The sequence below is a fragment of the Lissotriton helveticus genome, chromosome 8, assembly GCF_964261635.1.
Source record: "Lissotriton helveticus chromosome 8, aLisHel1.1, whole genome shotgun sequence".
Taxonomy (NCBI): Eukaryota; Metazoa; Chordata; class Amphibia; order Caudata; family Salamandridae; genus Lissotriton; species Lissotriton helveticus.
The window spans coordinates 1,542,138,761-1,542,164,342 of NC_136069.1; the positions used below are offsets into that span (position 1 = coordinate 1,542,138,761).

At 42.7% G+C, this 25,582-nt stretch overlaps 29 non-coding genes across 29 annotated transcripts; all 29 read right to left on the bottom strand.

Moving 5' to 3' along the window:
• Window positions 1–94: 94 nt before the first annotated feature.
• On the bottom strand, window positions 95–177 carry TRNAL-CAG (transfer RNA leucine (anticodon CAG)). The gene has a single exon. It is a non-coding gene; the product is annotated as a tRNA-Leu (tRNA).
• A 1,742-nt stretch (window positions 178–1,919) lies between these two features.
• TRNAL-AAG (transfer RNA leucine (anticodon AAG)) lies at window positions 1,920–2,002 on the bottom strand. The gene has a single exon. It is a non-coding gene; the product is annotated as a tRNA-Leu (tRNA).
• Window positions 2,003–2,191: 189 nt separating this feature from the next.
• Window positions 2,192–2,274, bottom strand: TRNAL-CAG (transfer RNA leucine (anticodon CAG)). The gene has a single exon. It is a non-coding gene; the product is annotated as a tRNA-Leu (tRNA).
• Window positions 2,275–2,906: 632 nt separating this feature from the next.
• TRNAL-UAG (transfer RNA leucine (anticodon UAG)) lies at window positions 2,907–2,989 on the bottom strand. The gene has a single exon. It is a non-coding gene; the product is annotated as a tRNA-Leu (tRNA).
• Window positions 2,990–4,287: 1,298 nt separating this feature from the next.
• Window positions 4,288–4,370, bottom strand: TRNAL-CAG (transfer RNA leucine (anticodon CAG)). Its single transcript has one exon. It is a non-coding gene; the product is annotated as a tRNA-Leu (tRNA).
• A 631-nt stretch (window positions 4,371–5,001) lies between these two features.
• TRNAL-UAG (transfer RNA leucine (anticodon UAG)) lies at window positions 5,002–5,084 on the bottom strand. The gene has a single exon. It is a non-coding gene; the product is annotated as a tRNA-Leu (tRNA).
• A 1,025-nt stretch (window positions 5,085–6,109) lies between these two features.
• Window positions 6,110–6,192, bottom strand: TRNAL-AAG (transfer RNA leucine (anticodon AAG)). The gene has a single exon. It is a non-coding gene; the product is annotated as a tRNA-Leu (tRNA).
• Window positions 6,193–6,381: 189 nt separating this feature from the next.
• TRNAL-AAG (transfer RNA leucine (anticodon AAG)) lies at window positions 6,382–6,464 on the bottom strand. The gene has a single exon. It is a non-coding gene; the product is annotated as a tRNA-Leu (tRNA).
• A 901-nt stretch (window positions 6,465–7,365) lies between these two features.
• On the bottom strand, window positions 7,366–7,448 carry TRNAL-UAG (transfer RNA leucine (anticodon UAG)). Its single transcript has one exon. It is a non-coding gene; the product is annotated as a tRNA-Leu (tRNA).
• A 1,031-nt stretch (window positions 7,449–8,479) lies between these two features.
• On the bottom strand, window positions 8,480–8,562 carry TRNAL-AAG (transfer RNA leucine (anticodon AAG)). Its single transcript has one exon. It is a non-coding gene; the product is annotated as a tRNA-Leu (tRNA).
• Window positions 8,563–8,751: 189 nt separating this feature from the next.
• TRNAL-AAG (transfer RNA leucine (anticodon AAG)) lies at window positions 8,752–8,834 on the bottom strand. The gene has a single exon. It is a non-coding gene; the product is annotated as a tRNA-Leu (tRNA).
• A 632-nt stretch (window positions 8,835–9,466) lies between these two features.
• Window positions 9,467–9,549, bottom strand: TRNAL-UAG (transfer RNA leucine (anticodon UAG)). Its single transcript has one exon. It is a non-coding gene; the product is annotated as a tRNA-Leu (tRNA).
• Window positions 9,550–10,575: 1,026 nt separating this feature from the next.
• On the bottom strand, window positions 10,576–10,658 carry TRNAL-AAG (transfer RNA leucine (anticodon AAG)). The gene has a single exon. It is a non-coding gene; the product is annotated as a tRNA-Leu (tRNA).
• Window positions 10,659–10,847: 189 nt separating this feature from the next.
• On the bottom strand, window positions 10,848–10,930 carry TRNAL-CAG (transfer RNA leucine (anticodon CAG)). Its single transcript has one exon. It is a non-coding gene; the product is annotated as a tRNA-Leu (tRNA).
• A 632-nt stretch (window positions 10,931–11,562) lies between these two features.
• Window positions 11,563–11,645, bottom strand: TRNAL-UAG (transfer RNA leucine (anticodon UAG)). The gene has a single exon. It is a non-coding gene; the product is annotated as a tRNA-Leu (tRNA).
• A 1,026-nt stretch (window positions 11,646–12,671) lies between these two features.
• TRNAL-AAG (transfer RNA leucine (anticodon AAG)) lies at window positions 12,672–12,754 on the bottom strand. Its single transcript has one exon. It is a non-coding gene; the product is annotated as a tRNA-Leu (tRNA).
• Window positions 12,755–12,943: 189 nt separating this feature from the next.
• TRNAL-AAG (transfer RNA leucine (anticodon AAG)) lies at window positions 12,944–13,026 on the bottom strand. The gene has a single exon. It is a non-coding gene; the product is annotated as a tRNA-Leu (tRNA).
• Window positions 13,027–13,658: 632 nt separating this feature from the next.
• TRNAL-UAG (transfer RNA leucine (anticodon UAG)) lies at window positions 13,659–13,741 on the bottom strand. Its single transcript has one exon. It is a non-coding gene; the product is annotated as a tRNA-Leu (tRNA).
• Window positions 13,742–15,447: 1,706 nt separating this feature from the next.
• TRNAL-AAG (transfer RNA leucine (anticodon AAG)) lies at window positions 15,448–15,530 on the bottom strand. Its single transcript has one exon. It is a non-coding gene; the product is annotated as a tRNA-Leu (tRNA).
• Window positions 15,531–16,434: 904 nt separating this feature from the next.
• On the bottom strand, window positions 16,435–16,517 carry TRNAI-UAU (transfer RNA isoleucine (anticodon UAU)). The gene has a single exon. It is a non-coding gene; the product is annotated as a tRNA-Ile (tRNA).
• A 1,026-nt stretch (window positions 16,518–17,543) lies between these two features.
• TRNAL-AAG (transfer RNA leucine (anticodon AAG)) lies at window positions 17,544–17,626 on the bottom strand. The gene has a single exon. It is a non-coding gene; the product is annotated as a tRNA-Leu (tRNA).
• Window positions 17,627–18,530: 904 nt separating this feature from the next.
• TRNAL-UAG (transfer RNA leucine (anticodon UAG)) lies at window positions 18,531–18,613 on the bottom strand. The gene has a single exon. It is a non-coding gene; the product is annotated as a tRNA-Leu (tRNA).
• Window positions 18,614–19,911: 1,298 nt separating this feature from the next.
• Window positions 19,912–19,994, bottom strand: TRNAL-CAG (transfer RNA leucine (anticodon CAG)). Its single transcript has one exon. It is a non-coding gene; the product is annotated as a tRNA-Leu (tRNA).
• A 632-nt stretch (window positions 19,995–20,626) lies between these two features.
• On the bottom strand, window positions 20,627–20,709 carry TRNAL-UAG (transfer RNA leucine (anticodon UAG)). The gene has a single exon. It is a non-coding gene; the product is annotated as a tRNA-Leu (tRNA).
• Window positions 20,710–22,687: 1,978 nt separating this feature from the next.
• TRNAL-CAG (transfer RNA leucine (anticodon CAG)) lies at window positions 22,688–22,770 on the bottom strand. Its single transcript has one exon. It is a non-coding gene; the product is annotated as a tRNA-Leu (tRNA).
• A 632-nt stretch (window positions 22,771–23,402) lies between these two features.
• On the bottom strand, window positions 23,403–23,485 carry TRNAL-UAG (transfer RNA leucine (anticodon UAG)). Its single transcript has one exon. It is a non-coding gene; the product is annotated as a tRNA-Leu (tRNA).
• A 1,026-nt stretch (window positions 23,486–24,511) lies between these two features.
• On the bottom strand, window positions 24,512–24,594 carry TRNAL-AAG (transfer RNA leucine (anticodon AAG)). The gene has a single exon. It is a non-coding gene; the product is annotated as a tRNA-Leu (tRNA).
• Window positions 24,595–24,783: 189 nt separating this feature from the next.
• Window positions 24,784–24,866, bottom strand: TRNAL-UAG (transfer RNA leucine (anticodon UAG)). The gene has a single exon. It is a non-coding gene; the product is annotated as a tRNA-Leu (tRNA).
• A 632-nt stretch (window positions 24,867–25,498) lies between these two features.
• Window positions 25,499–25,581, bottom strand: TRNAL-UAG (transfer RNA leucine (anticodon UAG)). The gene has a single exon. It is a non-coding gene; the product is annotated as a tRNA-Leu (tRNA).
• Between the last annotated feature and the right edge of the window lies 1 nt (window position 25,582).

Consider the following 25,582-nt stretch of genomic DNA (forward strand, 5'->3'; position numbering starts at 1 on the left):
ACTGCACTTTTCCAAAAAGACAACCATATAAGCCGATGTGAGGGAAATGATCTGATTTTCTCCCTCAAGGACAAAAGAAGATTAAACACAGGTTTGTCAGAAGTGGGATTTGAACTCACGCCTCCAGAAGAGACTGCGACCTGAACGCAGCGCCTTAGACCACTCGGCCATCCTGACTTGCAGTTGCAGCACCTTCCACAAGCCAGACAGCCATGCAAGTTTGGTACCGAAAAGGCATGCCCTCAATTTATTTATCCCATTATAAGCATTTCCAACAGATCTTTGAACAATCCATACAGAGCAGTACCTATGAAGAACTCTTTAGACCTTTAAAGCGTACAAAGAGAAAGTGCTATTCACCAGCCACTTGAACGGCCCAAAGCTGCTTTGAAATTGAGTCAACAGCCACATCTTGGCTGACTAAAGCAAATTCAAGAAGGGAGCTCAATGTCACAACATAGGGTGGAATACGCAAATCTAAGCAGCCCCTGATCACAGCCCTGAGGACATTGCTGTAAGTGTGCTGGAGTACAGCTGTCTACCAGGTGCTTGGCATTCTTCCAAATTTGCATGGCCTGTCTATCCAGGGAATACAAGAGCATGACTCTTCTAGATGAGCTCTTACATGGGTCCTAAGCTCATTTGGTAAGGATTGCACTTTATCAGCAAGACTTTGTACAACAGAAATATATGAGAAACCCAAGCTCTCTTGACTAGACGAGGACGGAATAACGTCCCAGGTGAAGACGAACAGAAGCAACTTCCATCAGATGTTATCCTGATGAAGAAGATTATATCTCCAAAAGTCATTTCAGAAGTGGGATTCGAACCCACGCCTCCAGAGGAGACTGCGGCCTAAACACTGCGCCTTAGACCTCTCGGCCATCCTGACAGTGAAGAGTCCTAAGAAATGTATAAAAGTCACTCAGAAATTTCTGCGTCCATGCAAGCTTGAAATATTTTCAACCTTCAAACACAAGGTGCAACTTTTTGCACAGGACAAAAAACACAGAAGATCACATATGAAAGCATTTCATTTCACAGGTGTACTGTTTCTATGCTTTTAGAATAACTTATACCTCTCACCAGCTATTTAGGGTTCTGTATCCTACTCACAAAATTACCTTGCCTGCGACCTTTCTCTCTATACACAAACAACTACTGCTCAGGAAGTAGGAAGGCAGAAGGTGGGGCAGTTTATGCAAATTTATGCTGTCAATGTGCCTTGCACATTCATGCAGAATTTCTAGATCCTTGCTGGAAACAAGAGAGCAGGCCTTGTTTCAGATCAACTGTCCCTAGCAAGGAACGTCTGAGCACATCCATTCTTTTGCTCTCTAGCCCCTGGCTTGGGACTCACCCTCACTGGCTGAGGAGTGAAGTTCTGAATACCAACGTTGCATAGAAGGTATGTTTGTGATTGGTTTGAGATGGGTGGGAGGTCAAGAGCAGGGAAAAGCAAGTCACTTTCACTTCTAGTCTCCTCTTCTATGCCTACCTGCCGTTCACTCACTCTGTCTTTGTTTCATTCTCTCCTTCCTCAACACCCCATCGCACTCACTCACTCTATCATTTGTGCTCTTTCCCCTTGCTCTTCATTTCATAGTGGAAACATCTCTTGAATGGATCATTAGAAAATGAGGTTACATAAAATTAAAAATCTACTTATTGGAAACGAAAAATATCACAAGACTGAATGTAAGCCATTTCTTCAACAAAAGGGATTTTTTTCGGCACCCCCCAAAAAACACATAAAACACCACTAGTGCTAGAAGAATATTATAAGAGCTTGAAGACAGAATTGGGCAAATTCATTTGCAGTTGAAACTGAAGTTTGGTACTTATTCAGATATTATATGCACTGCCAATTTTTAGCTGAGATTCTGAAGGAACGCAGAGACAAAATGGACTTAAAGTTTTGTCAGAAGTGGGATTCGAACCCACGCCTCCAGGAGAGACTGCGGCCTTAACGCAGCGCCTTAGACCACTCGGCCATCCTGACCACATGTTGCTTGTCCATCTACATAGTGAGAAAGATAGTGTGAACAAAAAAAACACACATCTTAGGCCATAAGTGGCTATAGCAAGAAAAAAACTCACTGCACTTTTCCAAAAAGACAACCATATAAGACCATGTGAGGGAAATGATCTGATTTTCTCCCTCAAGAAAAAAGAAGATTAAACACAGGTTTGTCAGAAGTGGGATTTGAACCCACGCCTCCAGAAGAGACTGCGACCTGAACGCAGCGCCTTTGACCACTCGGCCATCCTGACTTGCATTTGCAGCACCTTCCACAAGCCAGACAGCCATGCAAGTTTGGTACCGAAAAGGCATGCCCTCAATTTATTTATCCCATTATAAGCATTTCCAACAGATCTTTGAACAATCCAAACAGAGCAGTACCTATGAAGAACTCTTTAGACCTTTAAAGCGTACAAAGAGAAAGTGCTATTCACCAGCCACTTGAACGGCCCAAAGCTGCTTTGAAATTGAGTCAACAGCCACATCTTGGCTGACTAAAGCAAATTCAACAAGGGAGCTCAATGTCACAACATAGGGTGGAATACGCAAATCTAAGCAGCCCCTGATCACAGCCCTGAGGACATTGCTGTAAGTGTGCTGGAGTACAGCTGTCTACCAGGTGCTTGGCATTCTTCCAAATTTGCATGGCCTGTCTGGCCAGGGAATACAAGAGCATGACTCTTCTAGATGAGCTCTTACATGGGTCCTAAGCTCATTTGGTAAGGATTGCACTTTATCAGCAAGACTTTGTACAACAGAAATATATGAGAAACCCAAGCTCTCTTGATTAGACGAGGACGGAATAACGTCCCAGGTGAAGACGAACAGATGCAACTTCCATCAGATGTTATCCTGATGAAGAAGATTATATCTCCAAAAGTCATTTCAGAAGTGGGATTCGAACCCACGCCTCCAGAGGAGACTGCAGCCTAAACACAGCGCCTTAGACCACTCGGCCATCCTGACAGTGAAGAGTCCTAAGAAATGTATAAAAGTCACTCAGAAATTTCTGCGTCCATGCAAGCTTGAAATAATTTCAACCTTCAAACACAAGGTGCAACTTTTTGCACAGGACAATAAACACAGAAGATCACATATGAAAGCATTTCATTTCACAGGTGTACTGTTTTTATGCTTTTAGAATAACTTATACCTCTCACCAGCTATTTAGGGTTCTGTATCCTACTCACAAAATTATCTTGCCTGCGACCTCTCTCTTTATACACAAACAACTACTGCCCAGGAAGTAGGAAGGCAGAAGGTGGGGCAGTTTATGCAAATTTATGCTGTCAATGTGCCTTGCACATTCATGCAGAATTTCTAGATCCTTGCTGGAAACAAGAGAGCAGGCCTTGTTTCAGATCAACTGTCCCTAGCAAGGAACGTCTGAGCACATCCATTCTTTTGCTCTCTAGCCCCTGGCTTGGGACTCACCCTCACTGGCTGAGGAGTGAAGTTCTGCATACCAACGTTGCATAGAAGGTATGTTTGTGATTGGTTTGAGATGGGTGGGAGGTCAAGAGCAGGGAAAAGCAAGTCACCTTCACTTCTAGTCTCCTCTTCTATGCCTACCTGCCGTTCACTCACTCTGTCTTTGTTTCATTCTCTCCTTCCTCAACACCCCATCTCACTCACTGGCTCTATCATTTGTGCTCTTTCCCCTTGCTCTTCATTTCATAGTGGAAACATCTCTTGAATGGATCATTAGAAAATGAGGTTACATAAAATTAAAAATCTACTTATTGGAAACCAAAAATATCACAAGACTGAATGTAAGCCATTTCTTCAATAAAAGGGATTTTTTAGGCACCCCCCAAAAAACACATAAAACACCACTAGTGCTAGAAGAATATTATAAGAGCTTGAAGACAGAATTGGGCAAATTCATTTGCAGTTGAAACTGAAGTTTGGTACTTATTCAGATATTATATGCACTGCCAATTTTTAGCTGAGATTCTGAAGGAACGCAGAGACAAAATGGACTTAAAGTTTTGTCAGAAGTGGGATTCGAACCCAAGCCTCCAAGAGAGACTGCGGCCTTAACGCAGCGCCTTAGACGACACGGCCATCCTGCCCACATGTTGCTTGTCCATCTACATAGTGAGAAAGATGGTGTGAACAAAAAAAACACACATCTTATGCCATAAGTGGCTATAGCAAGAAAAAAACTCACTGCACTTTTCCAAAAAGACAACCATATAAGCCCATGTGAGGGAAATGATCTGATTTTCTCCCTCAAGAAAAAAGAAGATTAAACAAAGGTTTGTCAGAAGTGGGATTTGAACCCAGGCCTCCAGAAGAGACTGCGACCTGAACGCAGCGCCTTAGACCACTCGGCCATCCTGACTTGCATTTGCAGCACCTTCCACAAGCCAGACAGCCATGCAAGTTTGGTACCGAAAAGGCATGCCCTCAATTTATTTATCCCATTATAAGCATATCCAACAGATCTTTGAACAATCCATACAGAGCAGTACCTATGAAGAACTCTTTAGACCTTTAAAGCGTACAAAGAGAAAGTGCTATTCACCAGCCACTTGAACGGCAAAAGCTGCTTTGAAATTGAGTCAATAGCCACATCTTGGCTGACTAAAGCAAATTCAACAAGGGATCTCAATGTCACAACATAGGGTGGAATTCGCAAATCTAAGCAGCCCCTGATCACTGCCCTGAGGAAATTGCTGAAAGTGTTCTGGAGTCCAGCTGTCTACCAGGTGCTTGGCATTCTTCCAAATTTGTATGGCCTGTCTGGCCAGGGAATACAAGAGAATGACTCTTCTAGATGAGCTCTTACATGGGTCATAAGCTCATTTGGTAAGGATTGCACTTTATCAGCAAGACTTTGTACAACAGAAATATATGAGAAACCCAAGCTCTCTTGACTAGACGAGGACAGAATAACGTCCCAGGTGAAGATGAACAGAAGCAATTTCCATCAGATGTTATCCTGATGAAGAAGATTATATCTCCAAAAGTCATTTCAGAAGTGGGATTCGAACCCACATCTCCAGAGGAGACTGCGGCCTAAACACAGCGCCTTAGACCACTCGGCCATCCTGACAGTGAAGAGTCCTAAGAAATGTATAAAAGTCACTCAGAAATTTCTGCGTCCATGCAAGCTTGAAATAATTTCAACCTTCAAACACAAGGTTCAACTTTTTGCACAGGACAATAAACACAGAAGATCACATATGAAAGCATTTCATTTCACAGGTGTACTGTTTTTATGCTTTTAGAATAACTTATACCTCTCACCAGCTATTTAGGGTTCTGTATCCTACTCACAAAATTATCTTGCCTGCGACCTCTCTCTTTATACACAAACAACTACTGCTCAGGAAGTAGGAAGGCAGAAGGTGGGGCAGTTTATGCAAATTTATGCTGTCAATGTGCCTTGCAGATTCATGCAGAATTTCTAGATCCTTGCTGGAAACAAGAGAGCAGGCCTTGTTTCAGATCAACTGTCCCTAGCAAGGAACGTCTGAGCACATCCATTCTTTTGCTCTCTAGCCCCTGGCTTGGGACTCACCCTCACTGGCTGAGGAGTGAAGTTCTGCATACCAACGTTGCATAGAAGGTATGTTTGTGATTGGTTTGAGATGGGTGGGAGGTCAAGAGCAGGGAAAAGCAAGTCACCTTCACTTCTAGACTCCTCTTCTATGCCTACCTGCCGTTCACTCACTCTGTCTTTGTTTCATTCTCTCCTTCCTCAACACCCCATCTCACTCACTGGCTCTATCATTTGAGCTCTTTCCCCTTGCTCTTCATTTCATAGTGGAAACATCTCTTGAATGGATCATTAGAAAATGAGGTTACATAAAATTAAAAATCTACTTATTGGAAACCAAAAATATCACAAGACTGAATGTAAGCCATTTCTTCAATAAAAGGGATTTTTTAGGCACCCCCAAAAAACACATAAAACACCACTAGTGCTAGAAGAATATTAGAAGAGCTTGAAGACAGAATTGGGCAAATTCATTTGCAGTTGAAACGGACGTTTGGTACTTATTCAGATATTATATGCACTGCCAATTTTTAGCTGAGATTCTGAAGGAACGCAGAGACAAAATGGACTTAAAGTTTTGTCAGAAGTGGGATTCGAACCCACGCCTCCAGGAGAGACTGCGGCCTTAACACAGCACCTTAGACCACTCGGCCATCCTGACCACATGTTACTTGTCCATCTACATAGTGAGAAAGATAGTGTGAACAAAAAAAACACTCATCTTAGGCCATAAGTGGCTATAGAGAGAAAAAAACTCACTGCACTTTTCCAAAAAGACAACCATATAAGCCCATGTGAGGGAAATGATCTGATTTTCTCCCTCAAGAAAAAAGAAGATTAAACACAGGTTTGTCAGAAGTAGGATTTGAACCCACGCCTCCAGAAGAGACTGCGACCTTAACGCAGCGCCTTAGACCACTCGGCCATCCTGACCACATGTTGCTTGTTCATCTACATAGTGAGAAAGATAGTGTGAACAAAAAAAACACACATCTTAGGCCATGAGTGGCTATAGCAAGAAAAAAACTCACTGCACTTTTCCAAAAAGACAACCATATAAGCCCATGTGGGAAATGATCTGATTTTCTCCCTCAAGAAAAAAGAAGATTAAACACAGGTTTGTCAGAAGTGGGATTTGAACCCACGCCTCCAGAAGAGACTGCGACCTGAACACAGCGCCTTAGACGACTTGGCCATCCTGACTTGCATTTGCAGCACCTTCCACAAGCCAGACAGCCATGCAAGTGGGGCACCGAAAAGGCATGCCCTCAATTTATTTATCCCATTATAAGCATTTCCAACAGATCTTTGAACAATCCATACAGAGCAGTACCTATGAAGAACTCTTTAGACCTTTAATGAGTACAAAGAGAAAGTGCTATTCACCAGCCACTTGAACGGCCCAAAGCTGCTTTGAAATTGAGTCAATAGCCACATCTTGGCTGACTAAAGCAAATTCAACAAGGGATCTCAATGTCACAACATAGGGTGGAATTCGCAAATCTAAGCAGCCCCTGATCACTGCCCTGAGGAAATTGCTGTAAGTGTGCTGGAGTCCAGCTGTCTACCAGGTGCTTGGCATTCTTCCAAATTTGTATGGCCTGTCTGGCCAGGGAATACAAGAGAATGACTCTTCTAGATGAGCTCTTACATGGGTCATAAGCTCATTTGGTAAGGATTGCACTTTATCAGCAAGACTTTGTACAACAGAAATATATGAGAAACCCAATCTCTTTGACTAGACGAGGACAGAATAACGTCCCAGGTGAAGACGAACGGAAGCAACTTCCATCAGATGTTATCCTGATGAAGAAGATTATATCTCCAAAAGTCATTTCAGAAGTGGGATTCGAACCCACGCCTCCAGAGGAGACTGCAGCCTAAGCACAGCGCCTTAGACCACTCGGCCATCCTGACAGTGAAGAGTCCTAAGAAATGTATAAAAGTCACTCTGAAATTTCTGCGTCCATGCAAGCTTGAAATAATTTCAACCTTCAAACACAAGGTGCAACTTTTTGCACAGGACAATAAACACAGAAGATCACATATGAAAGCATTTCATTTCACAGGTGTACTGTTTTTATGCTTTTAGAATAACTTATACCTCTCACCAGCTATTTAGGGTTCTGTATCCTACTCACAAAATTATTTTGCCAGCGACCTCTCTCTTTATACACAAACAACTACTGCTCAGGAAGTAGGAAGGCAGAAGGTGGGGCAGTTTATGCAAATTTATGCTGTCAATGTGCCTTGCAGATTCATGCAGAATTTCTAGATCCTTGCTGGAAACAAGAGAGCAGGCCTTGTTTCAGATCAACTGTCCCTAGCAAGGAACGTCTGAGCACATCCATTCTTTTGCTCTCTAGCCCCTGCCTTGGGACTCACCCTCACTGGCTGAGGAGTGAAGTTCTGCATACCAACGTTGCATAGAAGGTATGTTTGTGATTGGTTTGAGATGGGTGGGAGGTCAAGAGCAGGAAAAAAAAAAACAAGTCACTTTCACTTCTAGTCTCCTCTTCTATGCCTACCTGCCGTTCACTCACTCTGTCTTTGTTTCATTCTCTCCTTCCTCAACACCCCATCTCACTCACTCGCTCTATCATTTGTGCTCTTTCCCCTTGCTCTTCATTTCATAGTGGAAACATCTCTTGAATGGATCATTAGAAAATGAGGTTACATAAAATTAAAAATCTACTTATTGGAAACCAAAAATATCACAAGACTGAATGTAAGCCATTTCTTCAATAAAAGGGATTTTTTAGGCACCCCCCAAAAAACACATAAAACACCACTAGTGCTAGAAGAATATTAGAAGAGCTTGAAGACAGAATTGGGCAAATTCATTTGCAGTTGAAACTGAAGTTTGGTACTTATTCAGATATTATATGCACTGCCAATTTTTAGCTGAGATTCTGAAGGAACGCAGAGACAAAATGGACTTAAAGTTTTGTCAGAAGTGGGATTCAAACCCACGCCTCCTGGAGAGACTGCGGCCTTAACGCAGCGCCTTAGACCACTCGGCCATCCTGACCACATGTTGCTTGTCCATCTACATAGTGAGAAAGATAGTGTGAACAAAAAAAACACACATCTTAGGCCATAAGTGGCTATAGCAAGAAAAAAACTCACTGCACTTTTCCAAAAAGACAACCATATAAGCCCATGTGAGGGAAATGATCTGATTTTCTCCCTCAAGAAAAAAGAAGATTAAACACAGGTTTGTCAGAAGTGGGATTTGAACCCACACCTCCAGAAGAGACTGCAACCTTAACGCAGCGCCTTAGACCACTCGGCCATCCTGACTTGCATTTGCAGCACCTTCCACAAGCCAGACAGCCATGCAAGTTTGGTACCGAAAAGGCATGCCCTCAATTTATTTATCCCATTATAAGCATTTCCAACAGATCTTTGAACAATCCATACAGAGCAGTACCTATGAAGAACTCTTTAGACCTTTAAGGCGTACAAAGAGAAAGTGCTATTCACCAGCCACTTGAACGGCCCAAAGCTGCTTTGAAACTGAGTCAACAGCCACATCTTGGCTGACTAAAGCAAATTCAACAAGGGAGCTCAATGTCACAACATAGGGTGGAATACGCAAATCTAAGCAGCCCCTGATCACAGCCCTGAGGACATTGCTGTAAGTGTGCTGGAGTACAGCTGTCTACCAGGTGCTTGGCATTCTTCCAAATTTGCATGGCCTGTCTGGCCAGGGAATACAAGAGCATGACTCTTCTAGATGAGCTCTAACATGGGTCCTAAGCTCATTTGGTAAGGATTGCACTTTATCAGCAAGACTTTGTACAACAGAAATATATGAGAAACCCAAGCTCTCTTGACTAGACGAGGACGGAATAACGTCCCAGGTGAAGACGAACAGATGCAACTTCCATCAGATGTTATCCTGATGAAGAAGATTATATCTCCAAAAGTCATTTCAGAAGTGGGATTCGAACCCACGCCTCCAGAGGAGACTGCAGCCTAAACACAGCACCTTAGACCACTCGGCCATCCTGACAGTGAAGAGTCCTAAGAAATGTATAAAAGTCACTCAGAAATTTCTGCGTCCATGCAAGCTTGAAATAATTTCAACCTTCAAACACAAGGTGCAACTTTTTGCACAGGACAATAAACACAGAAGATCACATATGAAAGCATTTCATTTCACAGGTGTACTGTTTTTATGCTTTTAGAATAACTTATACCTCTCACCAGCTATTTAGGGTTCTGTATCCTACTCACAAAATTATCTTGCCTGCGACCTCTCTCTTTATACACAAACAACTACTGCTCAGGAAGTAGGAAGGCAGAAGGTGGGGCAGTTTATGCAAATTTATGCTGTCAATGTGCCTTGCAGATTCATGCAGAATTTCTAGATCCTTGCTGGAAACAAGAGAGCAGGCATTGTTTCAGATCAACTGTCCCTAGCAAGGAACGTCTGAGCACATCCATTCTTTTGCTCTCTAGCCCCTGGCTTGGGACGCACCCTCACTGGCTGAGGAGTGAAGTTCTGCATACCAACGTTGCATAGAAGGTATGTTTGTGATTGGTTTGAGATGGGTGGGAGGTCAAGAGCAGGGAAAAGCAAGTCACCTTCACTTCTAGTCTCCTCTTCTATGCCTACCTGCCGTTCACTCACTCTGTCTTTGTTTCATTCTCTCCTTCCTCAACACCCCATCTCACTCACTCGCTCTATCATTTGTGCTCTTTCCCCTTGCTCTTCATTTCATAGTGGAAACATCTCTTGAATGGATCATTAGAAAATGAGGTTACATAAAATTAAAAATCTACTTATTGGAAACCAAAAATATCACAAGACTGAATGTAAGCCATTTCTTCAATAAAAGGGATTTTTTAGGCACCCCCCAAAAAACACATAAAACACCACTAGTGCTAGAAGAATATTATAAGAGCTTGAAGACAGAATTGGGCAAATTCATTTGCAGTTGAAACTGAAGTTTGGTACTTATTCAGATATTATATGCACTGCCAATTTTTAGCTGAGATTCTGAAGGAACGCAGAGACAAAATGGACTTAAAGTTTTGTCAGAAGTGGGATTCGAACCCACGCCTCCAGGAGAGACTGCGGCCTTAACGCAGCGCCTTAGACCACTCGGCCATCCTGACCACATGTTGCTTGTCCATCTACATAGTGAGAAAGATAGTGTGAACAAAAAAAACACACATCTTAGGCCATAAGTGGCTATAGCAAGAAAAAAACTCACTGCACTTTTCCAAAAAGACAACCATATAAGCCCATGTGAGGGAAATGATCTGATTTTCTCCCTCAAGAAAAAAGAAGATTAAAGACAGGTTTGTCAGAAGTGGGATTTGAACCCACGCCTCCAGAAGAGACTGCGACCTGAACGCAGCGCCTTAGACCACTCGGCCAACCTGACTTGCATTTGCAGCACCTTCCACAAGCCAGGCAGCCATGCAAGTTTGGTACCGAAAAGGCCTGCCCTCAATTTATTTATCCCATTATAAGCATTTCCAACAGATCTTTGAACAATCCATACAGAGCAGTACCTATGAAGAACTCTTTAGACCTTTAAGGCGTACAAAGAGAAAGTGCTATTCACCAGCCACTTGAACGGCCCAAAGCTGCTTTGAAACTGAGTCAACAGCCACATCTTGGCTGACTAAAGCAAATTCAACAAGGGAGCTCAATGTCACAACATAGGGTGGAATACGCAAATCTAAGCAGCCCCTGATCACAGCCCTGAGGACATTGCTGTAAGTGTGCTGAAGTACAGCTGTCTACCAGGTGCTTGGCATTCTTCCAAATTTGCATGGCCTGTCTGGCCAGGGAATACAAGAGCATGACTCTTCTAGATGAGCTCTAACATGGGTCCTAAGCTCATTTGGTAAGGATTGCACTTTATCAGCAAGACTTTGTACAACAGAAATATATGAGAAACCCAAGCTCTCTTGACTAGACGAGGACGGAATAACGTCCCAGGTGAAGACGAACAGATGCAACTTCCATCAGATGTTATCCTGATGAAGAAGATTATATCTCCAAAAGTCATTTCAGAAGTGGGATTCGAACCCACGCCTCCAGAGGAGACTGCAGCCTAAACACAGCACCTTAGACCACTCGGCCATCCTGACAGTGAAGAGTCCAAAGAAATGTATAAAAGTCACTCAGAAATTTCTGCGTCCATGCAAGCTTGAAATAATTTCAACCTTCAAACACAAGGTGCAACTTTTTGCACAGGACAATAAACACAGAAGATCACATATGAAAGCATTTCATTTCACAGGTGTACTGTTTTTATGCTTTTAGAATAACCTATACCTCTCACCAGCTATTTAGGGTTCTGTATCCTACTCACAAAATTACCTTGCCTGCGACCTTTCTCTCTATACACAAACAACTACTGCTCAGGAAGTAGGAAGGCAGAAGGTGGGGCAGTTTATGCACATTTATGCTGTCAATGTGCCTTGCACATTCATGCAGAATTTCTAGATCCTTGCTGGAAACAAGAGAGCAGGCCTTGTTTCAGATCAACTGTCCCTAGCAAGGAACGTCTGAGCACATCCATTCTTTTGCTCTCTAGCCCCTGGCTTGGGACTCACCCTCACAGGCTGAGGAGTGAAGTTCTGCATACCAACGTTGCATAGAAGGTATGTTTGTGATTGGTTTGAGATGGGTGGGAGGTCAAGAGCAGGGAAAAGCAAGTCACTTTCACTTCTAGTCTCCTCTTCTATGCCTACCTGCCGTTCACTCACTCTGTCTTTGTTTCATTCTCTCCTTCCTCAACACCCCATCTCACTCACTCGCTCTATCATTTGTGCTCTTTCCCCTTGCTCTTCATTTCATAGTGGAAACATCTCTTGAATGGATCATTAGAAAATGAGGTTACATAAAATTAAAAATCTACTTATTGGAAACCAAAAATATCACAAGACTGAATGTAAGCCATTTCTTCAATAAAAGGGATTTTTTAGGCACCCCCCAAAAAACACATAAAACACCACTAGTGCTAGAAGAATATTAGAAGAGCTTGAAGACAGAATTGGGCAAATTCATTTGCAGTTGAAACTGAAGTTTGGTACTTATTCAGATATTATATGCACTGCCAATTTTTAGCTGAGATTCTGAAGGAACGCAGAGACAAAATGGACTTAAAGTTTTGTCAGAAGTGGGATTCAAACCCACGCCTCCTGGAGAGACTGCGGCCTTAACGCAGCGCCTTAGACCACTCGGCCATCCTGACCACATGTTGCTTGTCCATCTACATAGTGAGAAAGATAGTGTGAACAAAAAAAACACACATCTTAGGCCATAAGTGGCTATAGCAAGAAAAAAACTCACTGCACTTTTCCAAAAAGACAACCATATAAGCCCATGTGAGGGAAATGATCTGATTTTCTCCCTCAAGAAAAAAGAAGATTAAACACAGGTTTGTCAGAAGTGGGATTTGAACCCACACCTCCAGAAGAGACTGCAACCTTAACGCAGCGCCTTAGACCACTCGGCCATCCTGACTTGCATTTGCAGCACCTTCCACAAGCCAGACAGCCATGCAAGTTTGGTACCGAAAAGGCATGCCCTCAATTTATTTATCCCATTATAAGCATTTCCAACAGATCTTTGAACAATCCATACAGAGCAGTACCTATGAAGAACTCTTTAGACCTTTAAGGCGTACAAAGAGAAAGTGCTATTCACCAGCCACTTGAACGGCCCAAAGCTGCTTTGAAACTGAGTCAACAGCCACATCTTGGCTGACTAAAGCAAATTCAACAAGGGAGCTCAATGTCACAACATAGGGTGGAATACGCAAATCTAAGCAGCCCCTGATCACAGCCCTGAGGACATTGCTGTAAGTGTGGTGGAGTACAGCTGTCTACCAGGTGCTTGGCATTCTTCCAAATTTGCATGGCCTGTCTGGCCAGGGAATACAAGAGCATGACTCTTCTAGATGAGCTCTAACATGGGTCCTAAGCTCATTTGGTAAGGATTGCACTTTATCAGCAAGACTTTGTACAACAGAAATATATGAGAAACCCAAGCTCTCTTGACTAGACGAGGACGGAATAACGTCCCAGGTGAAGACGAACAGATGCAACTTCCATCAGATGTTATCCTGATGAAGAAGATTATATCTCCAAAAGTCATTTCAGAAGTGGGATTCGAACCCACGCCTCCAGAGGAGACTGCAGCCTAAACACAGCACCTTAGACCACTCGGCCATCCTGACAGTGAAGAGTCCTAACAAATGTATAAAAGTCACTCAGAAATTTCTGCGTCCATGCAAGCTTGAAATAATTTCAACCTTCAAACACAAGGTGCAACTTTTTGCACAGGACAATAAACACAGAAGATCACATATGAAAGCATTTCATTTCACAGGTGTACTGTTTTTATGCTTTTAGAATAACTTATACCTCTCACCAGCTATTTAGGGTTCTGTATCCTACTCACAAAATTATCTTGCCTGCGACCTCTCTCTTTATACACAAACAACTACTGCTCAGGAAGTAGGAAGGCAGAAGGTGGGGCAGTTTATGCAAATGTATGCTGTCAATGGCCCACATGCATCAAGCATTTTTGTAGTCGCAAACGGTGCGATTCCTTTAAATCGGCCGTTTGCGAATGCAAAAGTGCTTTTTGGGATGCATGAAGCAATTTTAGAATTCGTAACATTTTTGCGAGTTCTAAAATTGCGGGTGCTTTTAAGAAGTCGCAGATGTGCGATTTCTTAAAAGCAATGCATCATTACTTTTAGAAGTGCAAATTTGCAATTAGGGTGCCAAATTTACTGAGTGGTTGAACCACTCGGTAAATTTGGAAAAAGTGTTTAAAATGCTGTAAATGGTTTTTTTTCAACATTCATGTTTCACACACACATGTCCTTAGGACATGTGTGTGTGAAACATGATGCGAAAAATACATTTCAGGGGTGCATGGTGGGGTCCATTGGACCCCCCCTGCACCCATGAGATTTTCAAAGTGCCACTCGCAATTTGCTGATGCCTTCCCATTCACTCCTATGGGCCTTTTGGCCCATAGGAATCAATGGGAATTGCGAAAAATAACTTAAGAATTCGGTATTCATTTGGGATTCGGTAAAAATTGTGATTTTTACCGAATCACAAATGAATACCGAAAATAATGATGCATAGCATTTTGCACTTCTTAATTTGCGATTCCTTATTTTTCGCAAATTAGGAAGTGCAAAATGTAACAATGATGCATGTGGGCCAATGTGCCTTGCAGATTCATGCAGAATTTCTAGATCCTTGCTGGAAACAAGAGAGCAGGCCTTGTTTCAGATCAACTGTCCCTAGCAAGGAACGTCTGAGCACATCCATTCTTTTGCTCTCTAGCCCCTGGCTTGGGACTCACCCTCACTGGCTGAGGAGTGAAGTTCTGCATACCAACGTTGCATAGAAGGTATGTTTGTGATTGGTTTGAGATGGGTGGGAAGTCAAGAGCAGGGAAAAGCAAGTCACCTTCACTTCTAGTCTCCTCTTCTATGCCTACCTGCCGTTCACTCACTCTGTCTTTGTTTCATTCTCTCCTTCCTCAACACCCCATCTCACTCACTGGCTCTATCATTTGTGCTCTTTCCCCTTGCTCTTCATTTCATAGTGGAAACATCTCTTGAATGGATCATTAGAAAAAGAGGTTACATAAAATTAAAAATCTACTTATTGGAAACCAAAAATATCACAAGACTGAATGTAAGCCATTTCTTCAATAAAAGGGATTTTTTAGGCACCCCCCCAAAAACACATAAAACACCACTAATGCTACAAGAATATTATAAGAGCTTGAAGACAGAATTGGGCAAATTCATTTGCAGTTGAAACTGAAGTTTGGTACTTATTCAGATATTATATGCACTGCCAATTTTTTGCTGAGATTCTGAAGGAACGCAGAGACAAAATGGACTTAAAGTTTTGTCAGAAGTGGGATTCGAACCCACGCCTCCAGGAGAGACTGCGGCCTTAACACAGCGCCTTAGACCACTCGGCCATCCTGACCACATGTTGCTTGTCCATCTACATAGTGAGAAAGATAGTGTGAACAAAAAAAACACTCATCTTAGGCCATAAGTGGCTATAGAGAGAAAAAAACTCACTGCACTTTTCCAAAAAGACAAACATATAAGCCCATGTGAGGGAAATGATCTGATTTTCTCCCTCAAGAAAAAAGAAGATTAAACACAGGTTTGTCAGAAGTAGGATTTGAACCCACGCCTCCAGAAGAGACTGCGACCTGAAGGCAGCGCCTTAGACCAGTCGGCCATCCTGACTTGCATTTGCAGCACCTTCCACAAGCCAGACAGCCATGCAAGTTTGGTACCGAAAAGGCATGCCCTCAATTTATTTATCCCATTATAAGCATTTCCAACAGATCTTTGAACAATCCATACAGAGCAGTACCTATGAAGAACTCTTTAGACCTTTAAAGCGTACAAAGAGAAAGTGCTATTCACCAGCCACTTGAACGGCGCAAAGCTGCTTTGAAATTGAGTCAACAGCCACATCTTGGCTGACTAAAGCAAATTCAACAAGGGAGCTCAATGTCACAACATAGGGTAGAATACGCAAATCTAAGCAGCCCCTGATCACAGCCCTGAGGACATTGCTGTAAGTGTGCTGGAGTACAGCTGTCTACCAGGTGCTTGGCATTCTTCCAAATTTGCATGGCCTGTCTGGCCAGGGAATACAAGAGCATGACTCTTCTAGATGAGCTCTTACATGGGTCCTAAGCTCATTTGGTAAGGGTTGCACTTTATCAGCAAGACTTTGTACAACAGAAAAATATGAGAAACCCAAGCTCTCTTGACTAGACGAGGACGGAATAACGTCCCAGGTGAAGATGAACAGATGCAACTTCCATCAGATGTTATCCTGATGAAGAAGATTATATCTCCAAAAGTCATGTCAGAAGTGGGATTCGAACCCACGCCTCCAGAGGAGACTGCGGCATAAACACAGCGCCTTAGACCACTCAGCCATCCTGACAGTGGAGAGTCCTAAGAAATGTATAAAAGTCACTCAGAAATTTTTGCGTCCATGCAAGCTTGAAATAATTTCAACCTTCAAACACAAGGTGCAACTTTTTGCACAGGACAATAAACACAGAAGATCACATATGAAAGCATTTCATTTCACAGGTGTACTGTTTTTATGCTTTTAGAATAACTTATACCTCTCACCAGCTATTTAGGGTTCTGTATCCTACTCACAAAATTACCTTGCCTGCGACCTCTCTCTTTATACACAAACAACTACTGCTCAGGAAGTAGGAAGGCAGAAGGTGGGGCAGTTTATGCAAATTTATGCTGTCAATGTGCCTTGCAGATTCATGCAGAATTTCTAGATCCTTGCTGGAAACAAGAGAGCAGGCATTGTTTCAGATCAACTGTCCCTAGCAAGGAACGTCTGAGCACATCCATTCTTTTGCTCTCTAGCCCCTGGCTTGGGACGCACCCTCACTGGCTGAGGAGTGAAGTTCTGCATACCAACGTTGCATAGAAGGTATGTTTGTGATTGGTTTGAGATGGGTGGGAGGTCAAGAGCAGGGAAAAGCAAGTCACCTTCACTTCTAGTCTCCTCTTCTATGCCTACCTGCCGTTCACTCACTCTGTCTTTGTTTCATTCTCTCCTTCCTCAACACCCCATCTCACTCACTCGCTCTATCATTTGTGCTCTTTCCCCTTGCTCTTCATTTCATAGTGGAAACATCTCTTGAATGGATCATTAGAAAATGAGGTTACATAAAATTAAAAATCTACTTATTGGAAACCAAAAATATCACAAGACTGAATGTAAGCCATTTCTTCAATAAAAGGGATTTTTTAGGCACCCCCCAAAAAACACATAAAACACCACTAGTGCTAGAAGAATATTATAAGAGCTTGAAGACAGAATTGGGCAAATTCATTTGCAGTTGAAACTGAAGTTTGGTACTTATTCAGATATTATATGCACTGCCAATTTTTAGCTGAGATTCTGAAGGAACGCAGAGACAAAATGGACTTAAAGTTTTGTCAGAAGTGGGATTCGAACCCACGCCTCCAGGAGAGACTGCGGCCTTAACGCAGCGCCTTAGACCACTCGGCCATCCTGACCACATGTTGCTTGTCCATCTACATAGTGAGAAAGATAGTGTGAACAAAAAAAACACACATCTTAGGCCATAAGTGGCTATAGCAAGAAAAAAACTCACTGCACTTTTCCAAAAAGACAACCATATAAGCCCATGTGAGGGAAATGATCTCATTTTCTCCCTCAAGAAAAAAGAAGATTAAACACAGGTTTGTCAGAAGTGGGATATGAACCCACGCCTCCAGAAGAGACTGCGACCTGAACGCAGCGCCTTAGACCACTCGGCCAACCTGACTTGCATTTGCAGCACCTTCCACAAGCCAGGCAGCCATGCAAGTTTGGTACCGAAAAGGCATGCCCTCAATTTATTTATCCCATTATAAGCATTTCCAACAGATCTTTGAACAATCCATACAGAGCAGTACCTATGAAGAACTCTTTAGACCTTTAAGGCGTACAAAGAGAAAGTGCTATTCACCAGCCACTTGAACGGCCCAAAGCTGCTTTGAAACTGAGTCAACAGCCACATCTTGGCTGACTAAAGCAAATTCAACAAGGGAGCTCAATGTCACAACATAGGGTGGAATACGCAAATCTAAGCAGCCCCTGATCACAGCCCTGAGGACATTGCTGTAAGTGTGCTGAAGTACAGCTGTCTACCAGGTGCTTGGCATTCTTCCAAATTTGCATGGCCTGTCTGGCCAGGGAATACAAGAGCATGACTCTTCTAGATGAGCTCTAACATGGGTCCTAAGCTCATTTGGTAAGGATTGCACTTTATCAGCAAGATTTTGTACAACAGAAATATATGAGAAACCCAAGCTCTCTTGACTAGACGAGGACGGAATAACGTCCCAGGTGAAGACGAACAGATGCAACTTCCATCAGATGTTATCCTGATGAAGAAGATTATATCTCCAAAAGTCATTTCAGAAGTGGGATTCGAACCCACGCCTCCAGAGGAGACTGCAGCCTAAACACAGCACCTTAGACCACTCGGCCATCCTGACAGTGAAGAGTCCTAAGAAATGTATAAAAGTAACTCAGAAATTTCTGCGTCCATGCACGCTTGAAATAATTTCAACCTTCAAACACAAGGTGCAACTTTTTGCACAGGACAATAAACACAGAAGATCACATATGAAAGCATTTCATTTCACAGGTGTACTGTTTTTATGCTTTTAGAATAACTTATACCTCTCACCAGCTATTTAGGGTTCTGTATCCTACTCACAAAATTACCTTGCCTGCGACCTTTCTCTCTATACACAAACAACTACTGCTCAGGAAGTAGGAAGGCAGAAGGTGGGGCAGTTTATGCAAATTTATGCTGGCAATGTGCCTTGCACATTCATGCAGAATTTCTAGATCCTTGCTGGAAACAAGAGAGCAGGCCTTGTTTCAGATCAACTGTCCCTAGCAAGGAACGTCTGAGCACATCCATTCTTTTGCTCTCTAGCCCCTGGCTTGGGACTCACCCTCACTGGCTGAGGAGTGAAGTTCTGCATACCAACGTTGCATAGAAGGTATGTTTGTGATTGGTTTGAGATGGGTGGGAGGTCAAGAGCAGGGAAAAGCAAGTCACTTTCACTTCTAGTCTCCTCTTCTATGCCTACCTGCCGTTCACTCACTCTGTCTTTGTTTCATTCTCTCCTTCCTCAACACCCCATCTCACTCACTCGCTCTATCATTTGTGCTCTTTCCCCTTGCTCTTCATTTCATAGTGGAAACATCTCTTGAATGGATCATTAGAAAATGAGGTTACATAAAATTAAAAATCTACTTATTGGAAACCAAAAATATCACAAGACTGAATGTAAGCCATTTCTTCAATAAAAGGGATTTTTGAGGCACCCCCCAAAAAACACATAAAACACCACTAGTGCTAGAAGAATATTATAAGAGCTTGAAGACAGAATTGGGCAAATTCATTTGCAGTTGAAACTGAAGTTTGGTACTTATTCAGATATTATATGCACTGCCAATTTTTAGCTGAGATTCTGAAGGAACGCAGAGACAAAATGGACTTAAAGGTTTGTCAGAAGTGGGATTCGAACCCACGCCTCCAGGAGAGACTGCGGCCTTAATGCTGCGCCTTAGACCACTCGGCCATCCTGACCACATGTTGCTTGTCCATCTACATATTAAGAAAGATATTGTGAACAAAAAAAACACACATCTTAAGCCATAAGTGGCTATAGCAAGAATAAAACTCACTGTACTTTTCCAAAAAGACAACCATATAAGCCCATGTGAGGGAAATGATCTGATTTTCTCCCTCAAGAAAAAAGAAGATTAAACACAGGTTTGTCATAAGTGGGATTTGAACCCACGCCTCCAGTAGAGACTGCGACCTGAACGCAGCGCCTTAGACCACTCGGCCATCCTGACTTGCAGTTGCAGCACCTTCCACAAGTCAGACAGCCATGCAAGTTTGGTACCGAAAAGGCATGCCCTCAATTTATTTATCCCATTATGAGCATTTCCAACAGATCTTTGAACAAACCATACAGAGCAGTACCTATGAAGAACTCTTTAGACCTTTAAAGCGTACAAAGAGAAAGTGCTATTCACCAGCCACTTGAACGGCCCAAAGCTGCTTTGAAATTGAGTCAACAGCCACATCTTGGCTGACTAAAGCAAATTCAACAAGGGAGCTCAATGTCACAACATAGGGTGGAATACGCAAATCTAAGCAGCCCCTGATCACAGCCCTGAGGACATTGCTGTAAGTGTGCTGGAGTACAGCTGTCTACCAGGTGCTTGGCATTCTTTCAAATTTGCATGACCTGTCTGGCCAGGGAATACAAGAGCATGACTCTTCTAGATGAGCTCTTACATGGGTCCTAAGCTCATTTGGTAAGGATTGCACTTTATCAGCAAGACTTTGTACAACAGAAATATATGAGAAACCCAAGCTCTCTTGACTAGACGAGGACGGAATAACGTCTCAGGTGAAGACGAACAGATGCAACTTCCAACAGATGTTATCCTGATGAAGAAGATTATATCTCCAAAAGTCATTTCAGAAGTGGGATTCGAACCCACGCCTCCAGAGGAGACTGCAGCCTAAACACAGCGCCTTAGACCACTCGGCCATCCTGACAGTGAAGAGTCCTAAGAAATGTATAAATGTCACTCAGAAATTTCTGCGTCCATGCAAGCTTGAAATAATTTCAACCTTCAAACAAAAGGTGCAACTTTTTGCACAGGACAATAAACACAGAAGATCACATATGAAAGCATTTCATTTCACAGGTGTACTGTTTTTATGCTTTTAGAATAACTTATACCTCTCACCAGCTATTTAGGGTTCTGTATCCTAGTCACTAAATTATCTTGCCTGCGACCTCTCTCTTTATACACAAACAACTACTGCTCAGGAAGTAGGAAGGCAGAAGGTGGGGCAGTTTATGCAAATTTATGCTGTCAATGGCCCACATGCATCAAGCATTTTTGTAGTCGCAAACGGTGCGATTCCTTTAAATCGGCCGTTTGCGAATGCAAAAGTGCTTTTTGGGATGCATGAAGCAATTTTAGAATTCGTAACATTTTTGCGAGTTCTAAAATTGCGGGTGCTTTTAAGAAGTCGCAGATGTGCGATTTCTTAAAAGCAATGCAACATTACTTTTAGAAGTGCAAATTTGCAATTAGGGTGCCAAATTTACCGAGTGGTTGAACCACTCGGTAAATTTGGAAAAAGTGTTTAAAATGCTGTAAATGGTTTTTTTTCAACATTCATGTTTCACACACACATGTCCTTAGGACATGTGTGTGTGAAACATGATGCGAAAAATACATTTCAGGGGTGCATGGGGGGGTCCATTGGACCCCCCCTGCACCCATGAAATTTTCAAAGTGCCACTCGCAATTTGCTGATGCCTTCCCATTCACTCCTATGGGCCTTTTGGCCCATAGGAATCAATGGGAATTGCGAAAAATAACTTAAGAATTCGGTATTCATTTGGGATTCGGTAAAAATTGTGATTTTTACCGAATCACAAATGAATACCGAAAATAATGATGCATAGCATTTTGCACTTCTTAATTTGCGATTCCTTATTTTTCGCAAATTAGGAAGTGCAAAATGTAACAATGATGCATGTGGGCCAATGTGCCTTGCAGATTCATGCAGAATTTCTAGATCCTTGCTGGAAACAAGAGAGCAGGCCTTGTTTCAGATCAACTGTCCCTAGCAAGGAACGTCTGAGCACATCCATTCTTTTGCTCTCTAGCCCCTGGCTTGGGACTCACCCTCACTGGCTGAGGAGTGAAGTTCTGCATACCAACGTTGCATAGAAGGTATGTTTGTGATTGGTTTGAGATGGGTGGGAGGTCAAGAGCAGGGAAAAGCAAGTCACCTTCACTTCTAGTCTCCTCTTCTATGCCTACCTGCCGTTCACTCACTCTGTCTTTGTTTCATTCTCTCCTTCCTCAACACCCCATCTCACTCACTGGCTCTATCATTTGTGCTCTTTCCCCTTGCTCTTCATTTCATAGTGGAAACATCTCTTGAATGGATCATTAGAAAATGAGGTTACATAAAATTAAAAATCTACTTATTGGAAACCAAAAATATCACAAGACTGAATGTAAGCCATTTCTTCAATAAAAGGGATTTTTGAGGCACCCCCCAAAAAACACATAAAACACCACTAGTGCTAGAAGAATATTATAAGAGCTTGAAGACAGAATTGGGCAAATTCATTTGCAGTTGAAACTGAAGTTTGGTACTTATTCAGATATTATATGCACTGCCAATTTTTAGCTGAGATTCTGAAGGAACGCAGAGACAAAATGGACTTAAAGTTTTGTCCGAAGTGGGATTCGAACCCACACCTCCAGGAGAGACTGCGGCCTTAACGCAGCGCCTTAGACCACTCGTCCATCCTGACCACATGTTGCTTGTCCATCTACATAGTGAGAAAGATAGTGTGAACAAAAAAACCACTCATCTTAGGCCATAAGTGGATATAGAGAGAAAAAAACTCACTGCACTTTTCCAAAAAGACAACCATATAAGCCCATGTGAGGGAAATGATCTGATTTTCTCCCTCAAGAAAAAAGAAGATTAAACACAGGTTTGTCAGAAGTAGGATTTGAACCCACGCCTCCAGAAGAGACTGCGACCTGAACGCAGCGCCTTAGACCACTCGGCCATCCTGACTTGCATTTGCAGCACCTTCCACAAGCCAGACAGCCATGCAAGTTTGGTACCGAAAAGGCATGCCCTCAATTTATTTATCCCATTATAAGCATTTCCAACAGATCTTTGAACAATCCATACAGAGCAGTACCTATGAAGAACTCTTTAGACCTTTAAAGCGTACAAAGAGAAAGTGCTATTCACCAGCCACTTGAACGGCGCAAAGCTGCTTTGAAATTGAGTCAACAGCCACATCTTGGCTGACTAAAGCAAATTCAACAAGGGAGCTCAATGTCACAACATAGGGTGGAATACGCAAATCTAAGCAGCCCCTGATCACAGCCCTGAGGACATTGCTGTAAGTGTGCCGGAGTACAGCTGTCTACCAGGTGCTTGGCATTCTTCCAAATTTGCATGGCCTGTCTGGCCAGGGAATACAAGAGCATGACTCTTCTAGATGAGCTCTTACATGGGTCCTAAGCTCATTTGGTAAGGGTTGCACTTTATCAGCAAGACTTTGTACAACAGAAAAATATGAGAAACCCAAGCTCTCTTGACTAGACGAGGACGGAATAACGTCCCAGGTGAAGACGAACAGATGCAACTTCCATCAGATGTTATCCTGATGAAGAAGATTATATCTCCAAAAGTCATGTCAGAAGTGGGATTCGAACCCACGCCTCCAGTGGAGACTGCGGCCTAAACACAGCGCCTTAGACCACTCGGCCATCCTGACAGTGGAGAGTCCTAAGAAATGTATAAAAGTCACTCAGAAATTTCTGCGTCCATGCAAGCTTGAAATAATTTCAACCTTCAAACACAAGGTGCAACTTTTTGCACAGGACAATAAACACAGAAGATCACATATGAAAGCATTTCATTTCACAGGTGTACTGTTTTTATGCTTTTAGAATAACTTATACCTCTCACCAGCTATTTAGGGTTCTGTATCCTACTCACAAAATTACCTTGCCTGCGACCTCTCTCTTTATACACAAACAACTACTGCTCAGGAAGTAGGAAGGCAGAAGGTGGGGCAGTTTATGCAAATTTATGCTGTCAATGTGCCTTGCAGATTCATGCAGAATTTCTAGATCCTTGCTGGAAACAAGAGAGCAGGCCTTGTTTCAGATCAACTGTCCCTAGCAAGGAACGTCTGAGCACATCCATTCTTTTGCTCTCTAGCCCCTGGCTTGGGACGCACCCTCACTGGCTGAGGAGTGAAGTTCTGCATACCAACGTTGCATAGAAGGTATGTTTGTGATTGGTTTGAGATGGGTGGGAGGTCAAGAGCAGGGAAAAGCAAGTCACCTTCACTTCTAGTCTCCTCTTCTATGCCTACCTGCCGTTCACTCACTCTGTCTTTGTTTCATTCTCTCCTTCCTCAACACCCCATCTCACTCACTGGCTCTTTCATTTGTGCTCTTTCCCCTTGCTCTTCATTTCATAGTGGAAACATCTCTTGAATGGATCATTAGAAAATGAGGTTACATAAAATTAAAAATCTACTTATTGGAAACCAAAAATATCACAAGACTGAATGTAAGCCATTTCTTCAATAAAAGGGATTTTTTAGGCACCCCCCAAAAAACACATAAAACACCACTAGTGCTAGAACAATATTATACGAGCTTGAAGACAGAATTGGGCAAATTCATTTGCAGTTGAAACTGAAGTTTGGTACTTATTCAGATATTATATGCACTGCCAATTTTTAGCTGAGATTCTGAAGGAACGCAGAGACAAAATGGACTTAAAGTTTTGTCAGAAGTGGGATTCGAACCCACGCCTCCAGGAGAGACTGCGGCCTTAACGCAGCGCCTTAGACCACTCGGCCATCCTGACCACATGTTGCTTGTTCATCTACATAGTGAGAAAGATAGTGTGAACAAAAAAAACACACATCTTAGGCCATGAGTGGCTATAGCAAGAAAAAAACTCACTGCACTTTTCCAAAAAGACAACCATATAAGCCCATGTGAGGGAAATGATCTGATTTTCTCCCTCAAGAAAAAAGAAGATTAAACACAGGTTTGTCAGAAGTGGGATTTGAACCCACGCCTCCAGAAGAGACTGCGACCTAAACGCAGCGCCTTAGACCACTCGGCCATCCTGACTTGCATTTGCAGCACCTTCCACAAGCCAGACAGCCATGCAAGTGGGGTACCGAAAAGGCATGCCCTCAATTTATTTATCCCATTATAAGCATTTCCAACAGATCTTTGAACAATCCATACAGAGCAGTACCTATGAAGAACTCTTTAGACCTTTAATGAGTACAAAGAGAAAGTGCTATTCACCAGCCACTTGAACGGCCCAAAGCTGCTTTGAAATTGAGTCAATAGCCACATCTTGGCTGACTAAAGCAAATTCAACAAGGGATCTCAATGTCACAACATAGGGTGGAATTAGCAAATCTAAGCAGCCCCTGATCACTGCCCTGAGGAAATTGCTGTAAGTGTGCTGGAGTCCAGCTGTCTACCAGGTGCTTGGCATTCTTCCAAATTTGTATGGCCTGTCTGGCCAGGGATTACAAGAGCATGACTCTTCTAGATGAGCTCTTACATGGGTCATAAGCTCATTTGGTAAGGATTGCACTTTATCAGCAAGACTTTGTACAACAGAAATATATGAGAAACCCAAGCTCTCTTGATTAGACGAGGACGGAATAACGTCCCAGGTGAAGACGAACAGATGCAACTTCCATCAGATGTTATCCTGATGAAGAAGATTATATCTCCAAAAGTCATGTCAGAAGTGGGATTCGAACCCACGCCTCCAGAGAAGACTGCGGCCTAAACACAGCGCCTTAGACCACTCGGCCATCCTGACA